The following is a 26,107-nucleotide window of genomic DNA, read 5'->3' as shown; positions in this document are numbered from 1 at the left end:
GATGGCATTCATGATATATAGAGTACCTGAGTTTATGTTCCAGTAGCACTAGGCACTTCATAAAGAGCCCTCTTGCTGGCATGGCGGCACATGCCTATAGCCCCAGCAGCTCCAGAGGCAGAGTAGGAACATTGCAAGTTCAAGGCCAGCCTCAGCCACAGCAACTTAGCAAGACCCTGTCTCAAAATAAAAAGGGCTGGGGATGTGGCTCAATGGGTTCAATCCCTAGTACCCTACCCCCGCAAAAAGAAAAAGCCCTTTCCTTTCCCCTGTCCATAACTTTACAACTGGCAAAGTACAAATGTCTTATTGCAGACTGGCAATACAACAGAGCCTCTGCCAGTCAAGTGTCAATCACATTTCATATCAACCAAGGTACAAAGGTAATTTCTATTCTTCTTTCCAGGTGGCACTCCCAAAAGCTGTGCATAGAATCAAATTCATGGGCAGACTCTTTTCCCCAAATCTCCAGAAATCTTCCTTTCCCCCATGGAACCGCTCCTAACATTATTCCAGTTTACTGGTCAGTAAAATCTCTCTCTCAACACCCTACCAACCTCTCTGAAGGAGTAGAGGCAGAGGAATGTGTTGTGGAAAGAAAGAAAGGGGATTGGCTGAATGGTGAGGGAGGCTCAAATAAGAGCGGATGTACTACTGGAGTCTGAAAGTAGTTCAATCTAACCAAAATACCAGCTGCCATGGCCAGACATGCCACCTATCCCTGAAAACAGGCTCCTATCAGCCACTCATTTTTGCCTCCATAGAGCTTTTGCCTTATCAGACTGATTAATGGAGCACCTTAAAGTAACTAACACTGTGGTCTTGCTCTCATACAGTTTCAACTAATAAGGCATTCTTAAACAATTAGAGGACATTTTTATATTAAAAAGAAAAATCACTATGCTTTCAAAACAAATTGTGTTTTCTCTCATATTATCTACTTCTCTTAGGTCTTTAAAAATTGTTTAATAGCAACACAGAGCAAAGATAGTAAAAGCCCAATAAAGTTGTTAAAAGTAAACCACTGCATTATAAAACGCAGTTGAATTAAAGAAGCAGAATTAGCCTCTGTTCGGTCTCCAGTGAGGGTTTGCCCATTGAATACTTACAGATCCAACAGAATGTGCTGCGTGGCAAAAATATCAAAGGGGCCTTCTTTCAAATAAACCATAGAAGGCATTTGAAAGACATGAACTGTGCATGACCCTCGTCTCTTGTGTAAGGGGAAAGCAGGAGTGCTTCTGGGAACTCCACTACAGTGAGTGGGCACAAGAGGTGAAAGGACCGGGCCCTAACTCCTGCAAGAATAAGACAGGCTCCCCACATAGAGGGCCACTGCACACCCAGGCAACACACTTCTTGTAGTTTAAGTCCCACTAATCCTAGCACCCCTGCTCCTGTTTTAAAATATCCACCCTTCTGCCTCTGCCAGTGAGCCCCATGATTTGCATTAAGGCATCAAAGTCCCCATTAAAGGCAAACATATAATCTTACAAGGGAAACACACTAAGCTAATCAACTACTAAAAACTAAATACAAGTTCATTTACAGTAGCAGGAAGTAGAAAGCAGAGTTCTGAGGGACAAGATACTGCACAAGCAAATGTGACAGAAAAGAAACTAAAGAGGGAGGGGAAAGTATGAATTAAGGTTGTAATGACCAATGAGGATGGTCCCTAGAGAGACAGTCAAAAAATAAGCCTTACTGATTTCATAAATATTTTTTAGCATCCCTATGTTGCCTGTGGTAAATACCCATCAAATTATAATATCAATGAGGTATATATCTTTAACAAAGATTAAATAACAAAATGAGGTATCTATGTAGTCCATTATTATTTTTTTTTTAAGATAGTCTCATTACTTTTCCCAGGCAGGTCTCAAACTATCCTTCCCACCTCAGCCTCCAGAGTTGCTGGGATGAAAGGTATGTGCCACCACACTTGACCAATTGTCAGGCTTGAGGGACCATTTAATACAATGGTCTAGCACTTGCTAATTCTAAGAGGCCTGCTTACTAGTCTTCTAGTAAAGAAAACACCACACTGAGTTGGTCCAGACCCAATTTGGACTTTAATGGAAAAGCAGAAGCTGGACTATTAAGGTGATTATGTCATTAAGCAAGTTCAAGAAATAAGGAATTGTATTGTGCGCGGTGACATACACCTGTAATCCCAGTAACTTGGAAGGCTAAGGCAGGAGGATCACAAGTTTGAAATCAGTCTCAATAATTTAGCAAGGCACTAAGCAAACCAGTGAGACCCTGACTCAAAAATAATAAATAAAGTAAAGGGACTAGGGCTATAGCTCAGTGGTACCAGCGCTTGCCTCGCATATGCAAGACACTGGGTATGATCCTCAGCACCACATAAAAATAAATAAATGAAGATGTTGTGTCCATCTACAACTAAAAAATATTTAATTAATAAATAAAGGACGGGGGATATAGCTGGTGGTAAAGCATCTCTGGGTTCAATCCCAGCACCTAAATAAATAAGGAACTGTCACTTTGTACATGGCAGTGACATAATGTGTCCAAAATATTAGTTAATTATCTTCTGAAAATTAAGTAAAAAAGAAAAAAAAATGTAGTGGAAACATAATCCATCTGTTAAAATAACCAAAACGCTAAGTTCTGGTAACAGCCAGATACTAGGGCTCTGAATGACTATAGAGTTCTGAAGACCCCCAAAATGACCAAAGTGACCCAGACAGAATATGATTGTTGAGTCAACAATGGATGTCAGTCTATGCCTGACCATGGACTGGAGATCAGCAGTAAGAGGGGGTGTCCTCTGGCAAATTAGGCATTTATGAAGTCAGTAAGGTTCATAAATATAACCATTTGAGTCTGGTGACAGCATGAGGGCCTGAAACCATTAGTCACTAAAATCATCCAGCAGACTCCATCTGCACTTATTCCTTGCACAGAAAACCAAAATTGATTTTCCATGTAGCCTGCCTTCTGGGAGAAAATGCAATAACCACCAAACTTAAGTATCAGTGTGCTTAACAGTTTTATTTCTTTTTGTAAATTAATCTTTGCTCTGATGGTTTTGACCAAATAAGTCACTTCCCAAGATAACTGGTCATCATATCTTCTCTCACAAAATTGAAGTTCTAGACTTTTAGAGTTAAGGTCTAGACCCTAGTTATAACTTCACCAGGGCAACTGGGAGGGCTCTGGGTAAGAAGCTGACATTTTTAGGATCTCCATTCCAGAGCTCCCCAAGTAGAAAACAGTTGGACAACTGTTGGCTGCAGGTAGATAATTTTCAGTATTTTATGATTAACATGCATTATAAAAAAATTAAATTAGGGCTGAGGTTGTGGCTCAGTGGTAGAGCACTTGCCTAGCACTGGGTTCAATCCTTAGCACCACATAAAAATAAACAAACAAATAAAGGTATTGTGTACATCTACAACTAAAAAAAAAATTAAATCAACTGCCATTTATTAAACATTTACTATAGTACAGCCAGGTACTGTTCTAATAACACATATCATTTATTCCTCATGACAAGCTGATAGTGATTTTAAACCTATTTAAAACAGAACAGTTGGGCACGGTGGCACACGCCTATAATTCCAGTGGCTCAGGAGACTGAGGCAGGAGGATCTCGAGTTTGAAGTCAGCCTCAGTGAAAATAAGGCACTAAGCAACTCAGTGAGACCCTGTCTTTAAATAAAATACAAAATAGAGCTGGGGATGTGGCTCAGTGGCCAAGTACCCCGGAGTTCAATCCCTGGTAACCGCCCTCCCAAAATTAATTAAAGTAAAATAGAACAAAGAAGTTCAAAGGTAATGAACACTATCCATGGTTGCACCACAGCTACATGGTTAAGCTGTGACGTAGACTTCAAACTGGCTGTTAACTAAATGTGCTCAGCCACGATCAGAATGTAATTTTGTTTTTAATTTTCATCTTCTTGATTATCAGAGTAGGGTTGGAAATCTTTTCAACTATATATTGGCCATTCTCTTTTCTCTTCTGTGAACTGACAAAATATGCACTTACCACTGTACTTCCACTCACATAAAAACTTACCAGAACTAATATGAACTAAACTGCTTTGAAGCACTAACAACAGAAACAGACTTAATATTGGCAGAAACAAATAATAGGCATTACCTTTTCTAAGAGATGAACCAATCCTGTTTTTGATTGGGTGATTTGCCTTTTTCTTATTAAATGATTAGAGTTCTATATATTTCTGGATATAAGGCCTCTGACACTTAGATGTGTGTAAGTATCTGTGTACAAGTGTGTGGCCTGTCTTTTGTTTAGGGTGTCTTTTGTCATGCATAAGATTTGCAGTTAATGCAATCACATGTTGTATTTTATGATTTTATGTTTTATGAAATCATTTCTTACCCCAAGATGATATAGTTTTTTTTCTAAAAACTATATAGTTTGCACATAGGTTGCTGACACATCTGTGTTGTTTTGCTTTTATTTCCTATTCTTTTTTTTTTTCTTTGTGCTGGGGGTTAAACCCAGGGTCTTGTGCATGCTAGGCAAGCACTCTACCAATTGAGCTATATCCCCAGCCCCTTTTGTCTCCTATTCTGTTGGCTTATTTGACTCACCCTTTCCCACTGCCACAGGGTCCCATTACCAAAAAGACAAGTTAAGCAAACCTTGCTGGCTCACACCACCTCCTCCTCTCCACCAATTCTTTTTAATAACTTTAGCCATTTTTGTTTCTTTATTATATGAAACTTAGGGTGAGCTTGTAAAATTCTGTCCAAAAAATCCTTTTGAAAGTTTGATTGCCATTGCATTGAATTTATAAACTTCTTTTGGAGAGAACTGACCTCTTCATGATAGTGAATCTTCACATCCATATCTACATGTAGGTACTTCCTGGACACCTTCTAAGGTTTTTAGGAATGGAACCTTTTAAAAATATAATACACAGTTACCAAATGATTACTGCTAACAGACCAAAATGTAATTGATTTTTATATTAGTTTGAATCATATGAGCTACTGATATTAAATATTTTGAACCAAAAATTATACCTTCTTATTGTTCAAACATTGTTAACCAATACTCAGCAATTTTGCTGAACTGTTAATTGCTCTAATAATTTATAGATTCGCTTGAACTTTCTATGGGTGACCACATAATCTTCAAGTACAGACAGTTTTTCTCTTTTTTCTTGTCTTCTGGCATTAGCTAGGAACACTGGTTCATTAGTAAATAGTAAGGGTGATGGAGTGGGTACCATGTCCTGGTCTGAACTTTAGAGGGAATGGGTCTACAGTTTTACCAGGAAGTATAATGTCTACCTAGGGGATTTTTGGTTAACTTTAGGTTATGAAAGTTCTCTTTTATTTCTAGCTTGGATTAAAAAAATTAATCAAACTAAATATTAAATTTCATCTAATATTTTATTCTGCACCTATTAAGAAAATCACACAACTGTGCTTTTAAAATATGTTGGTTTATATCAGTGATGGGTTTTTCTGAAGCTGAAAATAGCATGTAAAAGATTTGGTCTTGATGTTTTGTCTTCAAATACAATGTTATCTTCAGTCTGTTAAGATTATAATTAAAATTTTAAAATTATTTTTCAGAAGTGAGATTAGTCTTTTTCCTTTTCTTATATTGCCCTTCCCTGTTTTACTATTAACTAATTTCAAAAACTGAGATGGGTGACTTTCACTGTTTATTTCTAGAACTTTTTCTTCCAAGGCTTATCTGTTCCAGAAAGACCTGATAATAGTTACCTGCAAACCTGTCTCTTCTGGACATTCTATAACATGGTTTTAGTGGTTGATATAGCCAAGTTCCAAGCAAGATCCAGGGGTCGGTGTGTAGCGAGGCAGAGCACTTGCCCAGCATTCCTGAGGCCCTGAGTTTAATCCCTAGCACTATTAAAAAAAAAAAAAAAAAAAAAAAAGTGCAAAACAAGACCCCCAAATCCTCCCAGTGATTACAGGTCTCTAGGCCTTGGGAAAGTGTGTTCCAGGTTATCCAGTGTTTAACCCCTGAAGAAATTCCATGTTGGTTTTTACTTCTGAAAACATTTAAGCCAGGTGCATACCTGTAATCCCAGCTGCTCCTGAGGCTAAGGCAAGAGAATATCAAATTCAAGGTCAGCCTGGACAACTTAGCAAGACCCTGTCTCAAAATAAAAAAGAATAAAAAGGTTGGGGGTGTAGCTCAGTGGTAGAATGCCCCTGGACACAATCCCTGGTACCACAATAAAGAATTTTAAAAAAATAAATATTATGCTAATGGTAGAAAGAAGGACAATGGTAGAGGAAACAATCAGATGTTCAATTCAAATTTAGGAAAGTAGTATGAAGCACCAGTACTGCAAGACCAAGAGCTGTGGCCTGGTGCACCTGGTGCTCCCAGTACAGACTGAGGGGACATGGAGAGTATGACAGACCCCTCCACTAAGACTACTGGTTTTATTGCTATAAAGAGTGGTACCATCACTTTTGAAGTAACTGAATCATCTCCTTTCCCCACTAATTCTCTTGGACTTCTAAATCCACAATTAATATTAACCACTGTTCCAATGAAAACTAAAGCACCAATCCACAACTACCACCTTTAATGGCTTGCTCATATGATAAAGTCCAAGTTTCTCAATGGGACTTTCAAAAGCATTCCAAACAATCTGACTCCAGACTAGCTTCTCATATTATCTACACTCTTTTTTAAAAAAATTTTTAAATTTTTAAATGTTTATTTTTATTCCTTTTTCTCAATTTTTATATTTTTATTTAAGCTATTTTTTTGGGGGGGTTGGCCTCTTTTATGAGTACCTGTTCAGATCTTTTTTTTAAATTTATTTTTATTGTAAACAAATGGGATACATGTTGTTTCTGTTTGTACATGGAGTAACAGCATACCATAATCATACATTTACATAGGGTAATGAGGTTTGAATCATTCTGTTATTTTTTCCTTCCCCCTCACCCCTCCCACCCCTCTTTTCCCACTACACAGTCCCTCCTTCCTCCATTCTTGCACCCCTCCCACCCCCCTATCTACACTCTTTATGAATATAAACCACCAGGTCTACTGATCACCTCCTCAGAAGTCCCCAGAACACTCACCTCCTTGCCATGCTATCCTTCCTCTTCTATTCTAATCCTTAAAGGCCCACTTAAATCCATCATTTTCTTTTTTTTTTTTTCATTTCTGGTACTTAAGATTGAACCCAAGGGTTTTCCCACTGAGTTATATCCCCAGCCCTTTTTCTTTTTGAGTCAGGGTCCTGCTAAGTTAGAGCCTGCTAAGTTTCTGAGGCTGGCCTCAAATTTATGATCCTCCTGCCTCAGCCTCCTAAGTCACTGGAATCACAAGCAATGTGTCACCATGCCTGGTAGGTCCATCATTTTCATAATGGGCTTTTTCTTACCACTCTACTACACACGAATCTCTCCCTTGAAGAATATCTCATTGCCCACAGCCCTCAGTTGTTTATCTGGCTTCCTAGTCATATTTCATACTCCTTAAGGCAACAGCTATACCACTAACTGCTTTTTCAGGGATTTTGGGATTTTGATATAAAGAACTAAAAATTCAATCCCAATTTTCCCCTGAGTATCTTTTACTGATGCTAGATGCCAATCTTGACTTCTAATCCTAGATGGAGCTCCTTCACTTTGATAAACAAACTGAATTGCTTTCCATTATACAGAGACAATTATCTTCTGAAATTCTGTGATTGCTCATTTAACCTATTCTTTCCCAGTTCCAGCTCCTTTGCCAGGTACCATACAGGACTGTCATGCTTTTCTAGCTACATGGGTATGTATCCGTAATTGCTTAGGTCCCAGTATAAACACAACTAGTACATGCAGGCAAAAAGGTCAAACGTTTAACAAGAGCTGGCTTTTTAGACAACTTGCACACATGGTGTTGTTTGCAAAGACAGGAAATAAACACATTAAAGATGCCATTTTTAATGGCTCTCAATGTGTGGCATATTTAAATGAAGTTAGTTTTTTTCAACCAGATACTCAGTGTTATTATGGCGACTATGTTGTTCAAAGATACCAGCTTCCACTAGAGGGCATTTTTGGAAACACTTTATCACTACATATTAATTTAGTAAATAAATATTTACTGAGCACAAACCTGTGATGTACCAAGCACTATGTTTTAGGCATAGAAGCCAGTCAAAATAGGATTAGACAACACCACAAAATCTCAATTAACTAAAATGACTGAATAATTTGATGTCTTTTTGAAAAAAATTTTTTAGTTGTAGATTGACACAATACCTTTTATTTATTTTTATGTGGTGCTGAGGATCAAATCCAGTGCCTCACACATGCTAGGCAAGTGCTCTACCAGAACCACAATCCCAGCCTCTAATTTGATGTCTTAAAACACTAAATCTAATTCAATATTTCTTTAACTCTTTTGTGATCCACAGTCTTGTGGTATTTCTACTTACCTTTCCTGCCCTTTTTTGAGGAAGGTGCCTTTGACTTAAATTTCCATTAATAAAAAATTTAGACCTATATTCAGGGAAGTAAATTTTTGTTTATTCTCATTACCTACATTTCTCCATTAATTCTCGGTTAAAATTATTAATAATTTGAGAATTATAACAGATGATAAAGTGTTTAAGCACTGACATGTAACCTTGCTCCAATAGCTTCCTCCAAACTCTAAAGATATAAGATTTTAGAAAGTGACTTTAGTTTGAAACCCAAAAAAGAGTAAAAAATTCCACGCGAAATACCTACCCCAGTTTTCTCTCACTAGTTCTCTTTGTTATGGGTCAGAGTTTTCTTACACTTGCCATACATCACAGGTGAGAATCTAGGTTCAACAAAGGCAGACATGGACATGATTATCACAGCATGGGTACAAGGGAAATGTAAGAAATAGCACCAAGATTTTGTTCTATATCCTTATATGGGCCAACTGATGAAGAGTAGGCTGATAATTCATCTGGAAGATCCTGGTAATTAACCTAAGCCCAAGTTATTTAGCGTATGATTCCAAGTGCAATGAGTATACCTAATCTAATGAATGAACATCACAGCTCAGCAACACAATAACACTCTGTACAGTACCCATTGTTTACCTTCCTGATTACATGGCCTTGCAGCTTGATGCTACTTTGTAGCATCATGACAATCTATTGTACTACATATTGCTAACTCAGGAAAACATCAATAATCAAAATTTGAAGCATGGTTTCCACATAATATGCACTGCTTTCACACAATTGTAAAGTCCAAAAATCACAAGTTGAACCATCGTAAGTTGGAGACCATCTATAGTTGATATATTTAAGAAACAGGAAGAAAAAATAATGTTAACAGTAGAAATGGGAAGATAGTGGCAAAAGAAAGAAGAAAAGTCATGGTGACTCTTAAGGCGATGCAACATTCTAACCCCAAACCACCACTAAGTCTTCAGCATAGGTTTCTCTCCACCATTATGGGGGCAATCCTTAGTTTAGAGAACACAGCTGACTATGGGGATGCAAAGTATAGTAATATAAGTAGCAAAGGTATAGTAATGCTTTTTGGATAGGTACATGATTAGATAAAAGAATAAGAAATATACATTTAGCATGCAAGGGAGGCTTTAGAGAACTTAAAGGCATGCTCATGCCATTAACATTCCTATTATAAGATTCTAAAATGCAGTCATGAAAGACAACTTGAATACTACTTAGTTTTGCTAGGTTATTCAAGTTTGGAAAATGGAAGGCACTGGGATGTCAACATAAATGTTATTTTAAGAACCAAAGAAGGGCTGGGGGATATAACTCAGTTGGTAGAGTGACTGCCTCATAAGCACAAGGCCCTGGGTTCAATATCTAGCCAAAAAAAAAAAAAAAAAAAAAAAAAAAAAAAAAACACAAAGAAAGGTGGGTAAAGGAAAACTAAATAGAACAGAAAATGAGTAGGTGAGAAGGAAGTTAACAGGAGTAGGTATAGAAAGCTGGAAGGCAGTTGAGGAAGATATTTCTTTTGGCTCATAGGGAACACTAAAAGTCTTTCTTTAGAAAGCAGTATTCAAAAGTCCTAAAATAAAGATACCTTGACCAACAAACATGATGTTTATCTTGTTAAACAAGCAAAGTAGAACACTCCCATCCCTGATGTCTCCATTTCTGAGACTGGCTCCATGACTCTACCACTTACCATGGACTAAAAAAATCTTATCTATTTTTTCATTCATTCATTCATTCATTCATTCATTCATTCATTCATTCTTGCAGTACTGAGGCTTAAACTCAGGCATACTCTATCACCGAGCTACATTCCCAGTCCTTAAATTTTTTTTAAATCTTGAGACAGGTTTTACTAAATAACCAAGGCTGGTCTTGAACTTGGGATCCTTCTGCCTCAGCCTGCCAGGTTGCTGGGACTACAGGCATGTGTCACTGTGCCCAGCTTTGCATCATTCATTTTAAATGAAAAATAATTTCCACCTAATCTTATGTAAACACCCGCTTCCAATAATAACTGCCCTCAAGGAACTTACCATGGAGAGAGGCTTAGTTTTTCTTCCATTCTGTGTTTAAGGTCCAACTACTTATATGAAGTCCTATTCTGAATTCACATTGCATTTACAGGTTGTTTGCTTAATTTTTACAGTCTTTTAAATATTGATACTTTTAATTTAAAAATCTGTCTTCCCATTCAGAAGGTAAGTTACTTCAGGGAAGCTACCATCTCCTCATATCTCCAAAGCCCACCAAAATGCTTTAAATATAAAAGCATTAGAGGGAGTGCTATCTGCACAATGGCAGACTAGGCAGCCACTGTCCTTCCCCAACGGAAGTATAGAGAAGGCCAGAACCATGCCTCTTCCAGTCTATTCCCAGGGTCAATGGAATGCCTAATAGATATTTAAATTATTTACTGAATAAACTAATGAGCTGAAGGGCCTGTGGAGGCCAGTGGGGACAGTGTGAACAAAGACAAGAGGACAAGAGAGTGTTTTTATGTGCCAACAAAAGACCATATATAGACAAGAATACCTCTGTAGGTACTCTAAAGAGCTGAGAAGCTACAGTGTCCAAACCAACATTAAAGCCAGAAAGAATACAGAAAAGAGATAGGAAATTTCATGGTATTTTGCATACCCATTCATGTCCCCACCCCTACACAGCATAGCACAGAGCAACTGGGAGAAAATTCTGTCCCCACTACCCCACCATACACTGGGCTTTCTCTCTTTGGAAAAAAATAAGTAGACTTGTATTCAATATTTTGGTTTGTCTGGAGGCTGCCTGAGGCACTGGTTTTTATCTCACCTGACTCAGAATACTGAATAAACAGCCTTCAGAGTTTGGAAGTCACCGAAACCAAAGAAAGCAGCACACTGGCACTGCAGTTCTGCAGGCAGATGTCAGGGGGAGCAAGAGATCTGAAAAAGAGATCCTAGAGCCACTAGCAGGGCTCACTGGTGAAGGTCTTCTACACAAAGCCATTACACAAAGACTTGGAGAGGTACTTTTTTTTGTGGTACTGGGGATTTGAACCCAGGGCCTTGGTGCTTGCTAGGCAAGCACCCTACCAACCGAGCTATATCCCCAGCCCTGGAGAGGTACTTTTAACAAATTTCCAAATCTCAGATTACAAGGTGTACCAAGAAAAAAAAAAAAAAAAAATTTCAGGGAGATATAGCTCAGAGGATCTCAAAAAAGGCAGATCTATAAAGAAGTTAAAATGACTGTTTTAAAGATGCTCAAGAGCTAGAAGAGAATACAGATATTAAACTAAGTGAAATCATGAAAGCAACATGTAAACAGAACTAAACAAAACAGAACCAAAACTATTAAAAAGACCCAAACAGAAATTCTGTGGTTGAAAAACACAATAACTGAAACTAAAATTCATTGTAAGGGTTGAACAGCAAACTTGCTCAGATAAAAGAAAATAGGAGCAAACCTGAAGGCAGGTCATTTAAAACTGAGTCAGACAACATGATTCTATATTTAGAAGATCCAAAAAATTACCATCAGAAAACTTCTTGAACTCATAAATGAATTCAGCAAAGTATCAGGATATAAAATTAACACCCCAAAATCAATTGCATTTCTATGCATTAGTGATGAATCAAGAAATTAGGAAAATTACCCCATTCACAATTGCCTCAAAGAAAATAAAATATTTGGGAATCAATCTAAAACAAAAAGTGAAAGACCTCTACAATGAAAACTACAGTACACTAAAGAAATAAATTGAAGACCATAGAAAATGCAAAGATCTCCTGTGTTCTTGGATATGCAGAATTAATACTGTCAAAATGACCATACTACCAAAAGTACTATACAGATTCAATGCAATTCCTATTAAAATCCCAATGAAATTCTTCATACAAACAGAAAAAGCAGTCATGATATTCTTTTTGAAAAATAAGAGGCCCAAAATAGCCAAAGCAATCCTCAGCAAGAAAAGTGAAGCAGGAGACATTCAATTCTACTATGGAGTTATAGTAACAAAAACATCATGGTATTGGCACAAAAACAGACACGAAGACCAATGGTACAGAACAGAAGACACAGAGACAAAGCCACATAAACACAGTTATCTCATACTAGACAAAGGTGCCAAAAACATACATTGGAGAAAAGCTAGCCTCTTCAACAAATGGTACTGGGAAAACTGGAAATCCCTATGTAATAAAATGAAATCAGATCCCTATCTCTCACACTGCATAAAAATCAACTCAAAGTGGATCAAGGACCTAGGCAACAGACCAGAGACCCTGCATTAACTAGAAGAAAAAGTAGGCCCAACTCTCCATCATGTCAGCTTAAGAACCGAATTCCTTAACAAGACTCCTAAAGTGCAAGAAGTAAAAAAATCAAGAATCAATAAATGGGATGGAATCAAACTAAAAAGCTTCTTCGCAGCAAAGGAAACAACCAAGAACATGAAGAAAGAGCCTACAGAATGGGGAAAAAAACCTTTGCCACCTGCACCTCAGATACAGCATTAATCTCCAGGATATACAAAGAACTCAAAAACCTTAACACCAAAAAAAAACAAAAACAAAAACAAAAACAAAAAAAACAAATAACCCAATCAATAAATGGGCAAAGGAACTGAACAGACACTTAACAAAAGAAAAAAATACAAATGGCCAAAAAATATATGAAAAAATGTTTAACATCTCCAGAAATGCAAATTAAAACCACACTGAGATTTCTTCTCACTCCAGTCAGTCAGAATAGCAATTATCAAGAATACAAGTAACAAAAAATGTTGGCGAGGATATGGGGAAAAAGGTATACTTGTACATTGCTGGTGGGACTGTGAATTGGTCTACCACTCTGGAAAGCAGTATGAATATTCCTCAGAAAACTTGGAATGGAACCACCATTTGACCCAATTATCCCACTCCTCAGTTTATACCAAGGATTTAAAATCAATATACTACAGTGACACAGCCACATCAATATTTGTAGCAACTCAATTCACAATAGCTAAACTATAGACCCAAACTAAGTGTCCTTCAGCAGATAAATGGATAAAGAAATTGTGGTATATATACACAATGGAATATTACTCAGCCTTAGAGAAGAATGAAATTATGGCATTTGCCAGTAAATGAATAGAGCTGAAGAACAGCATGCTAAGCAGAAATAAGCTAATTCCAAAGAACCAAAGACATCTCTGATATGAGGATGCTAATTCACAATAAAGGGGGAGGATTGGGGAAGAATAGAGGTATTATCCATTAGGCAGAAGGGAGTGAAGGGAGGGGAGGGGGTAAGGGGGTAACAAGGATTATAGAATGAATTGGACATTATTACCCTATGTGCATATATGATTATATGACTGGTGTGATTCTACATCAGGTACAACCAGAAGAATAAGAAGTTATACTCCATTTATGTATGATGTGTCAAAATGCATTCTACTGTCATGTATAACTAATTAGGACAAACTTAAAAGACAAAATGGCATTAGCAAGTCCCTCCCTATCAAAAGACATTGATCTGTTGACTGGATTAAAAACTGGAATCCAACTATATGAAAGATTCACTTTAAGACATTGACTGAAAGGAAAAAGATGGAAAATGATGTTCTATGCAAAGGTAACAAAAAGATAGCAGAAGTAGCTATACTAATGTCACACACAATAGATTTTATAATTGAAACCTACTACATGGGACAAAGAAGGACATTTATTTGATTAAACAATCAATTCACTAAGAAGATAAAGCAATTAAAAGATCTATGCACCAAATCTTAGAGTTCCTTAGTATATGGAAAAAAAAAAACTTTCAGGAAAATTACAATCAACAGCAGGAGACTTTAATACACTTTCAATAATGGATAGAACGACCAGGAAAAGGCCAATAAAGAAAAAGAGGTCTTGAACAACACAAAAAGACCAACAGGACTTAACAGACATGTGCAGAACACACCACCCAACAAGAGAAGAATATAAATTCTTCTCAAGTGCACATGGAACATTCTCTAGGACAGACCACATGTTACATCACAAAATAAGTCAACAATTCAAGAAGAATGGAATCATACAAAGAGTCGTTTCCAGTCACAGTGGAATGAAAGTAGAAATCGACGACACAAGAAAACTGGGAAATCCACAAATATGTGGAAATTAAACCACTCTTAAACAGCCAAATTGTCAAACAAAAATTTATAAGGAAAATTAGAAAATAACTTGAGACAAATGAAAATGAAAACACAATATACCCACACTTATAGAATGCAGGAAAAGCAGTGCTAAGAAAGAATTCTGTAGTTATGAAAGTCTACATTAAAAGAAGAAATACCTCAAATCAACAACCTAACTTAACATATAAACTAGAAAAATAAAAAATTAAACCCAAAACTAGCAGTAGGAAGGAAATAGTAAAGATCAGAGCAGAGACAGACAAAATGGGGAATATAAAAATAGAAAAAAAATCAATGGCACCAAGTTTTTGAAAAGATCAACAGAACTTACTAACACTTGGCTAGACTGACTAAGAAAACAAGAGAAAAGACTTAAATAAGTAAAATCAGAAATGAAAGAGGGAGCATTAGGACTGATGCAAAAGAAATAAAAAGGATCCAAGAGAATATATTAAGAACAATTATATACCACCAAACTGGATAACCTAGAAAAAAATGAATAAATTTCCAGAAACTTACTCAGCCTAAAAATGCTGAATCATGAAGAATAGAAAAGCTGAAAAGACCAGTACTGACCAAGGAGATAGAATCAGTAATCAAATACCTCCCACAAAGAAACAGATGGTTTCACTGGAGAATTCTACTAAACATTTAAGTAAAAATTAGGTTCAAGCCTTCTTAAAATCTTCTAAAAAAATTGAAGAAGAGGAAGCTGGGCACAATGGCAAGCACCTATAGTCCCAGCTACTCAGAAGGCTAAGGTAACAATCACTGGAGCACAATAGTTTGAAACTAGCCTGGGCAAGATAGCAAGACTTCATCTCAAAGACAAAAATAAATGGAAGAGAAGGAAAAGTTCCAAGATCATTCTAAGATACTAGCATTATCCTGACACCAAAGCCAGACAAAGACATTACAGGAAAAGAAAACTATAGACCAATATATCTGATGAATATTGATATAAAAATCATAATAATTCAATAGCACATTAAAGAGTATATACAATGACCAGGCTGAATTTATTCCTAGAATACAACAATGATTCAAAATATGAAAATCAATGTAATATAACAAATTAACATAATGAAGTACAAAAACTATATATCATTTCAATTCATATATACAAAATTTGATGAGGCTAGAGATGTAGCTCAGTGGTAGAACACTTGCCTAGCATGCATAAGGTCCTGGGTTTGATCCTTAGCAACCCCTCTCTCTCCAAAAAGCACTTGACAAGGTTAAACATCCTTTCTGATAGAAACACTTCATCAACCTAGGAACAGAAAGAAACTGCTCCAATATAATAAAGGCCACTTATGAAGAAAGGCCCACAGCTAATATAATCAACGGTAAAAGACCAAAAAGCTTTTCCTCTAAGATCAGGAGTGATGACCACTTTCACCACCTCTATATAATTAAGCATGGGAAGCTATAACCAAAGTAATCAGGCAAGAAAAGAAATAAAATTATCCATGGACTGGGGTTGTGGCTCAGCAGTAGAGTGCTCGCCTAACATGTGTGAGGCACTGGGTTCAATCTCCAGCACTACATATAAATAAATAAAATAAAGGTATTGTGTTCACTTACAACTAAAAATAAATAAATAGATAGATGGATAGGTAAAGTTAAAAAAGAAATCAAAGTTATCCAAATTGGAAAGGAAGAAGTAAGATTATCTTTTTCACAGATGACATGTTCTTAAATGTAGAAAATCCTAAAGACTCCACCAAAAAAAAAAAAAAAACTGTAGGAACTAATAAATGAATTCAGTAAAGTTGAATGGTACAAAATAACTTACAACAGTTACATTTCTATATACTAACAATGAACAATTTAAGAGGAAATTAAGAAAACAATCCCATTTATAACAGAACCAAAAAAACAAATATTTTGGAATGTAATTGATCCAGGAGGTAAAAACTATAAAACACTGACAAAAGTAATTATGGAAAACACACATTCATATAGACATCCCATGTTCATGGATTAGAAGTCTTAACATTATTACAATGTCCATGTTACCCAATGTGATCTACAAATTCAATGCACTCCTATCAAAATCCCAAAGGTATTTTTTTTGTAGAAACCAAAAAACTCATTCTAAAATTCATATGGAATCTCAAAGATTCTAAATAGAACAATTTTAGAGAAGAAGAACCAAGTTGAAGGACTCATACTTGCCAATTTCAAAATTTACTACAAAACTACAGTAATCAAAAAACTGTGATATGGTCATAAAACCAAACATATAAACCAATGGAACAGAATAGAGTCCAGAAATAATTCCTTGAGTGTATGGTTAGAAGATCTTCCACAAGGGTGCTAAGACCATTCAATGGAGAAAAGACAGTCTCCTCTACCGTGTTGGAAATCAACATTTAAAAGTATTAAATTGGATCTTTATCTTTAACCACAGATAAAAATGTATTCCAAACAAAATTAATTCAAAATGGAATTTTCCTAGGGGAAAAAAACATAGGGAAAAAGAATATCAGACTTGGCGATGATTTCTTGGCTATGACATCAAAAGCATAGACAATAAAAAAAAACAAACAGGCAAATGGTACTATATCAAATTTAGGACACAACCAACAGGATGAAAATGAACCTATAGAACAGAAAAAAAAATATGTGAAAATCATGTATTTGATAAAGGGTTAGTATCCAAAATATCCAGAATATAATAAGAATTCCTACAACTCAACAAGAGATCAAACAGCTTGATTACAAAATAGGCAAAAGGGTAGCTGGGCATGGTGGCTCACACCTATAATCCCAGCAACTTGGGAGGTTGAGACAGAAGGATCACACGTTTGAGGCAGCCTCAGCAACTTAGCAATGCCCTGTCTTGAAAAGGGCTGGGGATGCAGCTCAGTGGTAAAGTGCCTTTGAGTTCATTATGCTAAGTGAAATAAGCCAGTCACAAAAAGATAAAGATCCCATTCATATAATGCTATGGTTTGGATGTCTTTCCCCCAGAATTCATGTTTTTAAAATTTAATCTTCAAAGTCATATGTTAATGCATACAGTGGTAGGGCTTCCAGGAGGTAATTAGGATTAGATGAGATCATTAGTCTGTTCCCACCCCCATGATAGTATTAGGCTTTTTTAAGATGACAGAGACTCCAGCTAGTGAGTTTGCTTAGTCTCAACATGTGATGCCCTGTGCCTTATTAAGATTTAGGAAGAAGGTCCTCCCTGGATGTATGTCCCCATGCTCTTGGACTTCAGTCTCTAGAACCATGAGCTAAATAAACCTCTACTTTTTGTGTGTGTGTGGTCAAATGGACCTTTTTTTATCTGTTTATGTGCAGTGCTAAGAAGCAAACCCAGCGCCTCACACATGCTAGGCAAGCGCCTACCACTGAGCCACAACCCGAGTACCAAACATCTACTCTTTCTAAATTACCCAGTCTCAGGTATTTTGTTATAGTAATAGAAAATAGACTTAAGATATATAATATTTATAAAGTCAAATTCATAGAAATAGAAAGTAGAATAGTGGCTACCAGGGGCTGGGCAGAAAAGAAATATGCGAATTGTTTAATGGATTTAGATTTCAGATTTGCAAAATGAAAAAGTTCTGAAGATCAACTTCATAACAATGCAACTATACTAAATACTAGGGAACTCTTCACTTAAAATAATTATGGTGAATTTTATTAGAAAACATAATAAAATAAGAAAGAGCATTGAAACATTTTTTCCAACACAAACAAGACTTCAGAATTTATAATCTTAAGTGGAAGTTAAAACATAAGCTCAGAGAATCTAGATGGGAAAGATGATCTCAGGTACCAAGGCAACCACCAAAAGCCTAACTAAGAAGCCAGGCATAGGGGTGCACACCTAGTTCCAGTACTAGGGAGGCCAATGCAAGAGAATTTTAAGTTCAAGGCCAGCCTAAGCAACTTAGTGAGACTGTCTTAAAATGAAATTTAAAAAGGACTAGGGATGTAGTTCAGTAGTAGAGTGCCTGCCTAGCATGTACAAGTCCTGGATTTCATTCAGCACCACACACACCTGTGCAAAAGCGCACGCACACACACACACAGAGACAGATAAGCTACAATTCAACTAGGAATTGTCTGAATATGCTCCCAACCAACAGAATAATACTATCACTTGGGAATTCATTTGATTCCAAGGTAATTTATCCTGACCCAAAACAGAATCTAATTCCATCAGTCAGTCCAGATGAAATGAGTTCTCTAATCACTAATCTTCAGATCAATAATTTTACTGGGGGCTGGGGCTGTAGCTCAGTGGTAGAGTGCTTGTCTAGCATATGTAAGGCATTGGGTTCAATTTTCAGCACCACATATAAATAAATAAAATTAAAAGATCCATTAACAACTAAAAAAAAATTTTTTTTAAATAATTTTAGATATAGCAGAGCAGCTCCCTCTCTGTAATCTATTGAAAGTCAGCCCTCGACACAAGGGTCAACCAGTACTCACAAAAGGACAGAGGTTGACCAGTTGTCCCAACCTGAACCAATCATATGATGCAATTTACTGGTTACTTTGAGACTTAGTCACTTCTGAGATCCTCTGATATCATCCCCCAGTTCTGGATTACTTCATTCCTATGGTGGGTGTATACTCAAGGACAGATAAATCTGCCTAAAATCAGGAAGAAAGACAATTGTTCATGCAACTGGAACTTGACATCCTCCTTTCCCAGTCAGCCTGGAATCCCAGGACATTCAGCTCTCTCTCCTTCCTTCTGCAAACGATGGGGCATGGTGTGAATAGGTGACAGTGTTGGAGAGGTGGAATGTTTTTCTCCTGGACTGCTGTCAAATGTCAACCCTGCAGTAGGACACATCTGTTTGTCTCGCAGTGGAGGATTCCTAAAGGATCTTCAAGGAAAACATGGAACAGGAGGGAGTCCCAGAGACTCTTCCCATGAGACAAATACCTCTCTCTCTCTCTGTCTCTTTCTCTCTTAACCCGTCCTTCCCTCCCTCCCTCCCTGCCCCCTTTTTTCTTTTCTCCCCCTTTTCTTCTTGGAAATGAGAACCCAGAGTTTAAATAAAGAATAACAAACAGCAAAAAAGAAATAATAATAATAATAATAATAATAATAATTTTACTGGTCAGGATGAGATTCCTATTTGTTTTGATTGGGAAACACTGTTTATGTATTAAGAGCTTATATCTCTCCAACATTCTGGGTGTTAAAATGTTCTTTCTCTTACAGTAAAGACAGTAAGTAGATTGTAGTTCAGATTGGTATGTGTAAGCACACATGCACACATATACATCTTCTTTCTTTTTTTTTATTTTTTGGTATTAGGGGTTTAACCCAGGGGCACTTAACCACTGAGCCACATCCCCAAGTCCTTTTTTTATATTTTATTTTGAGCCAGGGTCTCACTAAGTTGCTTAGGGCCTCCCTACGTCGCTGAGGCTAGCCTTAAACTTGCAATCCTCCTGCCTCAGCCTCCTGAGTTGCTGGGATTACAGGTGTGGACCACTATACCTGGCTACACAAGTGCATCTTTTAAAGATCCATGAAATCAAAAACATCAGGAAGTCACTGCTTCAAATCAAGTCCTCTTAGAACAAAGCCTTGGAGAGTCCTTTCACCTTACTATGATTCTATACATCAGAATTCTCTGGAGAAGAGCTTCTCATGATAACTGCCAGCATTATTAGTCTTAGGCTCTTCCGCTAAAGTTTTCTTTTATATAATGCCATTCCCTCACTAAAAGTACTTTTATTTTTCATTTTCTGCTCCCTACAACTCTGTAAAATGTTAAGGTAGGAATTTTTAATCTCTCATTTATAAATAAACTGAGAAGCAGTACAGCATAGTGGTTAAAAAGTCAAGCCAAGCTGCCTGATTTGGAATTTTCAGCTCTTTGCTTATAGCTGTATGTGACTGGCAAAAGATCTCTCTGGACCAGTTTCCTTCCCTCACCCATAAAACAGAAACAAACACATTTCGACTACACAGGTTTGTTGTAAGCATTAAATTAGTTAAGAGATAACAAAATGTTTGAACACCTGACACATAGCTGGAGCTGAAGAAATGACAGTTACTACACAGCCATCATGAGGCATCCTCCAAAGAGCAAGATGACACTGTTAACAAAGTTACAAAGCTTGCTCCCTGCTGAGATTTTTCCAGCAGACCCCCACAAACTCCCTGCCCCCTGGTTGAGTGCTGCAGAGGTAATGTACAGATATTTCTGGGCAAATGATTGCTCTGGGCTCTTATTAGTTACCTCTTCAAATAAAACCCAACCTCCTAAGAGCTCCATACAACCTGCCCTGCCATTTAAATGTTATAGGTTTGTTTGTGATTTAAAACTACCTTCTCCCAGAACCCTTGATAGCCTGCACAACGGAAAACTTGACACCTTTAAGGTTTTAAGAAGTTGTAATATTAATAAGCTCCGACACTTCAGCAGCCTTTCTATCAAGCATGCATTCTGAAATTCTCTGCTTTGCATTCCCAAGTAGCTTCTGGGTGGTAAGTTGAACAGAGATAAATCAAGCAGAATATGCCAAAGAAACACTTTGAAGACACACTACGGTACAACTTCAAATGATACAGCACCACTGGGGACCCAGAGAATCACAGTGGCAGATAAACCTGGGGTGGGGGGGGGGGCTTGATGAGCACCTGGAGTATTTCTTTCTGAAGCAAGGATGGCAAGTGCTAACTGTGCCAAGCTCAGTACATGGAGTCTGCAGCTACGATTCGGACCAGGTGTGCAGCTGGTGGGGATCTGCTGGCTCCACAGCAATTGCTGGTCAGCGACTGTCATTTTTGACTACAAAGAATCAGGTGGCTCTCTACTCTGCATTCTTTAGCTGGTTATTTATCTTTGTGCTAAAGTGACAGTTGGCCTCAAGGCATATTTACTCATCTTCCCAGAAAAAAAAAAAAAAATGAAAAGAACTATACACATAGGGAAAACACACAAAGGGCTTAATAAAATTTGTATTGAGTCATCTGACCTGTAATCTCCTTTCAATGCTCTTTGTCCCTCACTCTAGAAAGGGCTCTTAAAAGCTAAGAGTTCTAGTTAGAAAGGTAAATTTTATGAAGTTGGAAAGTAGGAGTTTTGTTTTGCTTTTCATCTAGAGTATCCACTCCTCCAGCACAGGGCCATGTGGTTCAGGAGAAGCTGCCCTCAGCAGTAGCACAGGGGTGGGTCCTAAGAAATCTAAGCCAGTCTCTGCATGATTCTGCCTCACAATGGTCACTGGTTCAACAGAGGATATGATGTGTGGCCTAGGCTTGCCAATCCAACTGAAAGGAAGGATGTACTCTCTGTGCAGGGAAGTTATCATTTCAGGATGGCATCAATTGGTTGTCTTCTTCACAAGTTAAGATTATTCTGGTTCTTTGTAGGCTGAATAATTTTGTATCCTGAGTATTTCAAATGTGACGAGACTCTGAGTCATGTTTAAATCCTCCAAAGAACATTAATATTTTTACATTAAGCAACCAACCTGGTTGGATTCAGGTCACAGTTCAAACCAACCTTCTGTGAGTATAATTTAAATATCATTTCCACATTCAAAACTTTGCAGAGCTATTTGGATCTGTCTGGCATGAGCACTACACCCAGTGGCCAGCCTGGGACGTAACCTAGCTCACACTTCAATTCTTAAAGCCTTAAGATCAGATTCACACATGTGCTGTTTAGGGATGAGACCAGGAGTTCATCAAAAACTTTATGAGGCCTCTTTCCTAAGGTCCTCTTTCCATTTTCTCACAAGTGCTTTCCACTTTCCTGGGACTCCCCTTTCCTGGCAATCAAAGGGCTCTACAACATATTACTGGGGTAGGTGGCAGGAAGACAGAAAAAGAAAAAAAAAGGTAGGGGTTTGCCCTACCACTTTAGGACCACAGCCTCTCCAACTGGAGAGGAAGGTTCTCCTGCCTGGAAGTGTCACGCATCTGCAGGCTTCTGCTGCCATTACTGCCAACACCATCAGCAGAAGATTACACTGGGACCAGGGCAGGAAAGAATGGAGAAAACTGTTCAAAGTGGGGAGCTTCTCCTATTTCTCCCTGATCACTGGAAGTCTCCTTTCCCACTCAAGATAAGGGGATTATCCTGGAGCTGTGTCATGCCTCTGCTGACTTCCAGGTCTGGCTGAACTGATGCTAAAAATCAAAGGAGAAATTCCCAACCGGATTGGTGAACTTCAATCATGGCCTTCTCTAATCCACCTGCTATTATTTACTTTTCAGGGTCCTCAAATTGCTGCTCCGTGCATTCTGTCCAGATACTGAGCTGTATTCAGAAGGAGAAAGTGGGAAGAATGTGTTTGTTCTATCTTGTCCAAAACTGGAATCCTCCAGGAGCAAGTATTTTTAAATTAAAAAGGAATATATTGCTTTGCTTTATAAAATAACAGAAAATCCACAACTCCATGGTTCTTTTTGTTTTGTTTTGTACTACTAAGGACCAAAGCCAGGGGCAATTGACCACTGAGCCACATCCCTAGCTCTTTTTATTTTTCATTTTGAGACGATATTGCTCAGTTGCTGAGCCTGTCCTCAAATTTGCAATCTTCCTGCCTCAGCATCCTGAAACGCTGGGATTATAGGCATGTGCCACCGTGCCCAACTACCCTTGAATTTCATTTAGGATGAGGTTCAAGCAGACTTTTTTTTAAAATTTATATATATGTAAAATACATATAAAATACACACACATATATATAGAGAGATTTTTTTAAAGTTATCAATGGACCTTTATTTATTTATTTATTTATTCATTCATTCATATGTGGTACTGAGTATCAAAACCCAGTGCCTCACATATGTCAGGCAAGTGCTCTACCACTGAGCCACAACTCCAGCCCTCAAGCAGGTTTTTAAGTTAAAAAGCAAAGCAATTTGGTTTACAGAAAAATGTTAATTCTACAGATATTACTAGAATGTAGCAGAAATCATGCAGTGGAACAGAAGTCTAAGATATACTATTCTAAAGTGTAAAATCTTTCCTTTTCCTTTCTCTTACAGTACTAGAGATAGAACTCAGGGGTGCTCTACCACAGAGTCACATTCCCAGATCTTTTTTTTTTTTTTTTTAATTTTAAGACAAGGTCTCACTAAGTTGCCCAGCCTAGCCTCAAACTTGTGATGCTCCTGCCTCAGCTTCCCCAGTGTGATGGGCTGACAGATCTGACTCCATGAGAATGTTATAGGCCAGACTAAGGGAAATGACTAAACAGACTCCATTTTGCTCTGAGACTCCATGTTATGTAGGAAATAAGCTTCTCCCATGAGAAAACCTCGCCTCTGTGCCCATCATCAGTTACTTGGTGTGACATGTTTAATAAAATACAATGGCAACGCCTATGTAGTAAAGAATTGATCTCTTTTGATTCCTCTTGCTCCTAAATAACGTACCATGTGAACAGTGATTGTGTGGATGTTAGTAACCATTCTATAGTTTGTACCTAGGTAAGGGTCATTTTGACCCACTTCCCCCTCTGTCGATGATCTTATAATGTTACTGTGTAATTTCGAATCATAGCAACAGACACTTATGATTAATGTAATTTTTGGTATAAGAACCCCTACAACCCTGTGGTTGAGGCTGTTCTCCCAATAGCCATTTTTGGGGGCACTGTGTGAGACAGTCAGTTGGCCAGCTTAATAAAGACTCTCAAATTTGTACTTCTCAGTGGTGATCGGTCTGTTCTTAAGTTGCACCCCATAACACCCAGTGCCTGGGATTATAGGTGGGTACCACCACAGCCAGCCAAATCCACTTCATTTTTTTAAAATCTATTTATCCATAATTTTATAAAAGTATTATTTTTAATTATAAATTTGACATAAAATTAACCTGTTTATATTATTTGCCTTCTGATAAGTGTGTCATTGTTCCTCTCTGGTTAATATAATTTACAGAACACTGGGATAAAGAATAGAGAAGGTCATTCAGGGACTTATAAACAAAAGTTTTCCTCAGGAGGATAAGTCTGAGGGGCTTAGAAAGGACAGAAGCGGGTTAGAGGTGCAGCTCAGTGATGAAGTGTGTGCATAACATTCACAAGGCCCTGGGTTCACTCTTCAGGAAGAAAGATAGGAAAGAAGGAGGGAGAGGAAGAAAGGGAAAAAGACAGGTGGTGAAGAGAGTATCCACACACTTGAGGCAGTAAATGAAAAGGCTGCAGAGTCAAAAGCATCCTCCTTGAGAAGTTTGCTCAACTTAGCCTGGAGTCTAAGGAATTCTTCCTCCATCTCCCTGTAGCCTTCTTCATACCAGCATTACGCCACGTCAAACTAAAATCCCTGGCTTCCTTATCTACCTGATTCCACTTTGAAATCCTTTGAGACCCTGGAATAATGATCATGTCATCGTCATCTTTATAACCCAGGCATCACATGGAGGCTTAAGTAGTAAGTGAGAATCCAATGAATGGAAGAAACTCCCAAAACCATGTTTAGTACAGACGCACAGTCATAATGACTTCTCTTTCAGTAGAACCAGCTGCAATACTCTTCAACTATGTTATGTCAACCAAGAATTTAGCACCATCTTAAAAATTGAGGGTGAGGACAAAATGCAAATACTGTGTGTGTGTGTGTGATTACGTGAAGGCATGTGTTAGGGAGCAGTTTTCCAAATCCTAAGGGCTCCATCTAGCCTAGCACTGTTGTCACTCAGGCATCCTCCTGGTCACTGTATTGTCAAGTCTGCCCCAAGACCCAAGGAAAACCCATTTTGTGGTGAGAGACTTTCCCCTTCATAATGGGTGTAATCAATACTACCTCTTGCCCAAGGTTGTAATAAAAGAGAGATTTCCATGATAATGGGATCAAAGCTTGCCTGCTCCAGCTGCTTTATTTTCATCCATGAAGCCACAATGTTCAAGACTCCTCTTTATCACCTCCCACATTCCATCAGTAACCAAATCTTATCGACTCTTCCTTATGAACCCTGGCTTTATTTCTATCACATCTTTAGAAGGACCAAGAAGGCACTACCTACTTAGACCCCCTTATCTCTCTGTCCTCAGCACTCATCAATATCCCCCTCACCAACTCCTTGTTAGCCACACAGGCCACCTCACAGTTCCTCCAGTACCCTGGCACTCTCAAGACCTTGTGCAGTTCTGCTTCTTGTACCCAGATGCTCTTCCCTGTTCCTCACTTCATTCAAATGTGTGCTCAGATGTTACCTTCTCAGTCAAGTCTTCCCTGGCACTCTAGGTAAAACTGCTCCCCACTTAAGACTTCTGTTAGCTAAGCCCCACCCTGATTTGTTTTCTTCCCTGGCAATTACCACTGGCTAAACAGCATATGTGTACTGTTCTACTGTGCTTCCACTAGACTAGAAGCTCTGTAAGGGCAGGGAGTTCTGTCTATTTTGGTTATAAGTGTAAACCAAGCACCTGGAACAGTACCTAGCTGAAGACAGCCTCAATAATTATTTTCTGAAAGAATGAACAAAACTACCTCCATCTCCATTGCTTCCAATGTAATTTTGGTTACCATCAATCAGTCCGCATTACTGGGATA

At 37.9% G+C, this 26,107-nt stretch overlaps 1 protein-coding gene across 15 annotated transcripts in view; it reads right to left on the bottom strand.

Moving 5' to 3' along the window:
• USP49 (ubiquitin specific peptidase 49) overlaps nucleotides 1-26,107 on the bottom strand; it is a 94,904-nt gene that overhangs the window by 23,303 nt on the left and 45,494 nt on the right. For 2 of the 15 annotated variants that reach the window (XM_079147745.1, XM_079147756.1), the window contains exons 3-4: nucleotides 8,725-8,800; nucleotides 6,054-6,130 (exon numbers count right to left, since the gene is read on the bottom strand). The exons of 12 other annotated variants lie outside the window; for them this stretch is intronic. The gene's annotated coding sequence lies outside the window, so the exon portion shown is untranslated. The remainder of the gene's footprint in view (nucleotides 1-6,053; nucleotides 6,131-8,724; nucleotides 8,801-26,107) is intronic. One more of the 15 variants, XM_079147743.1, reaches the window with a different exon arrangement.

The sequence above is a fragment of the Sciurus vulgaris genome (genome assembly GCF_902686455.1).
Source record: "Sciurus vulgaris genome assembly, chromosome: 7".
Taxonomy (NCBI): domain Eukaryota; kingdom Metazoa; phylum Chordata; class Mammalia; order Rodentia; family Sciuridae; genus Sciurus; species Sciurus vulgaris.
This window is presented reverse-complemented; position numbering and strand designations above follow the sequence as displayed.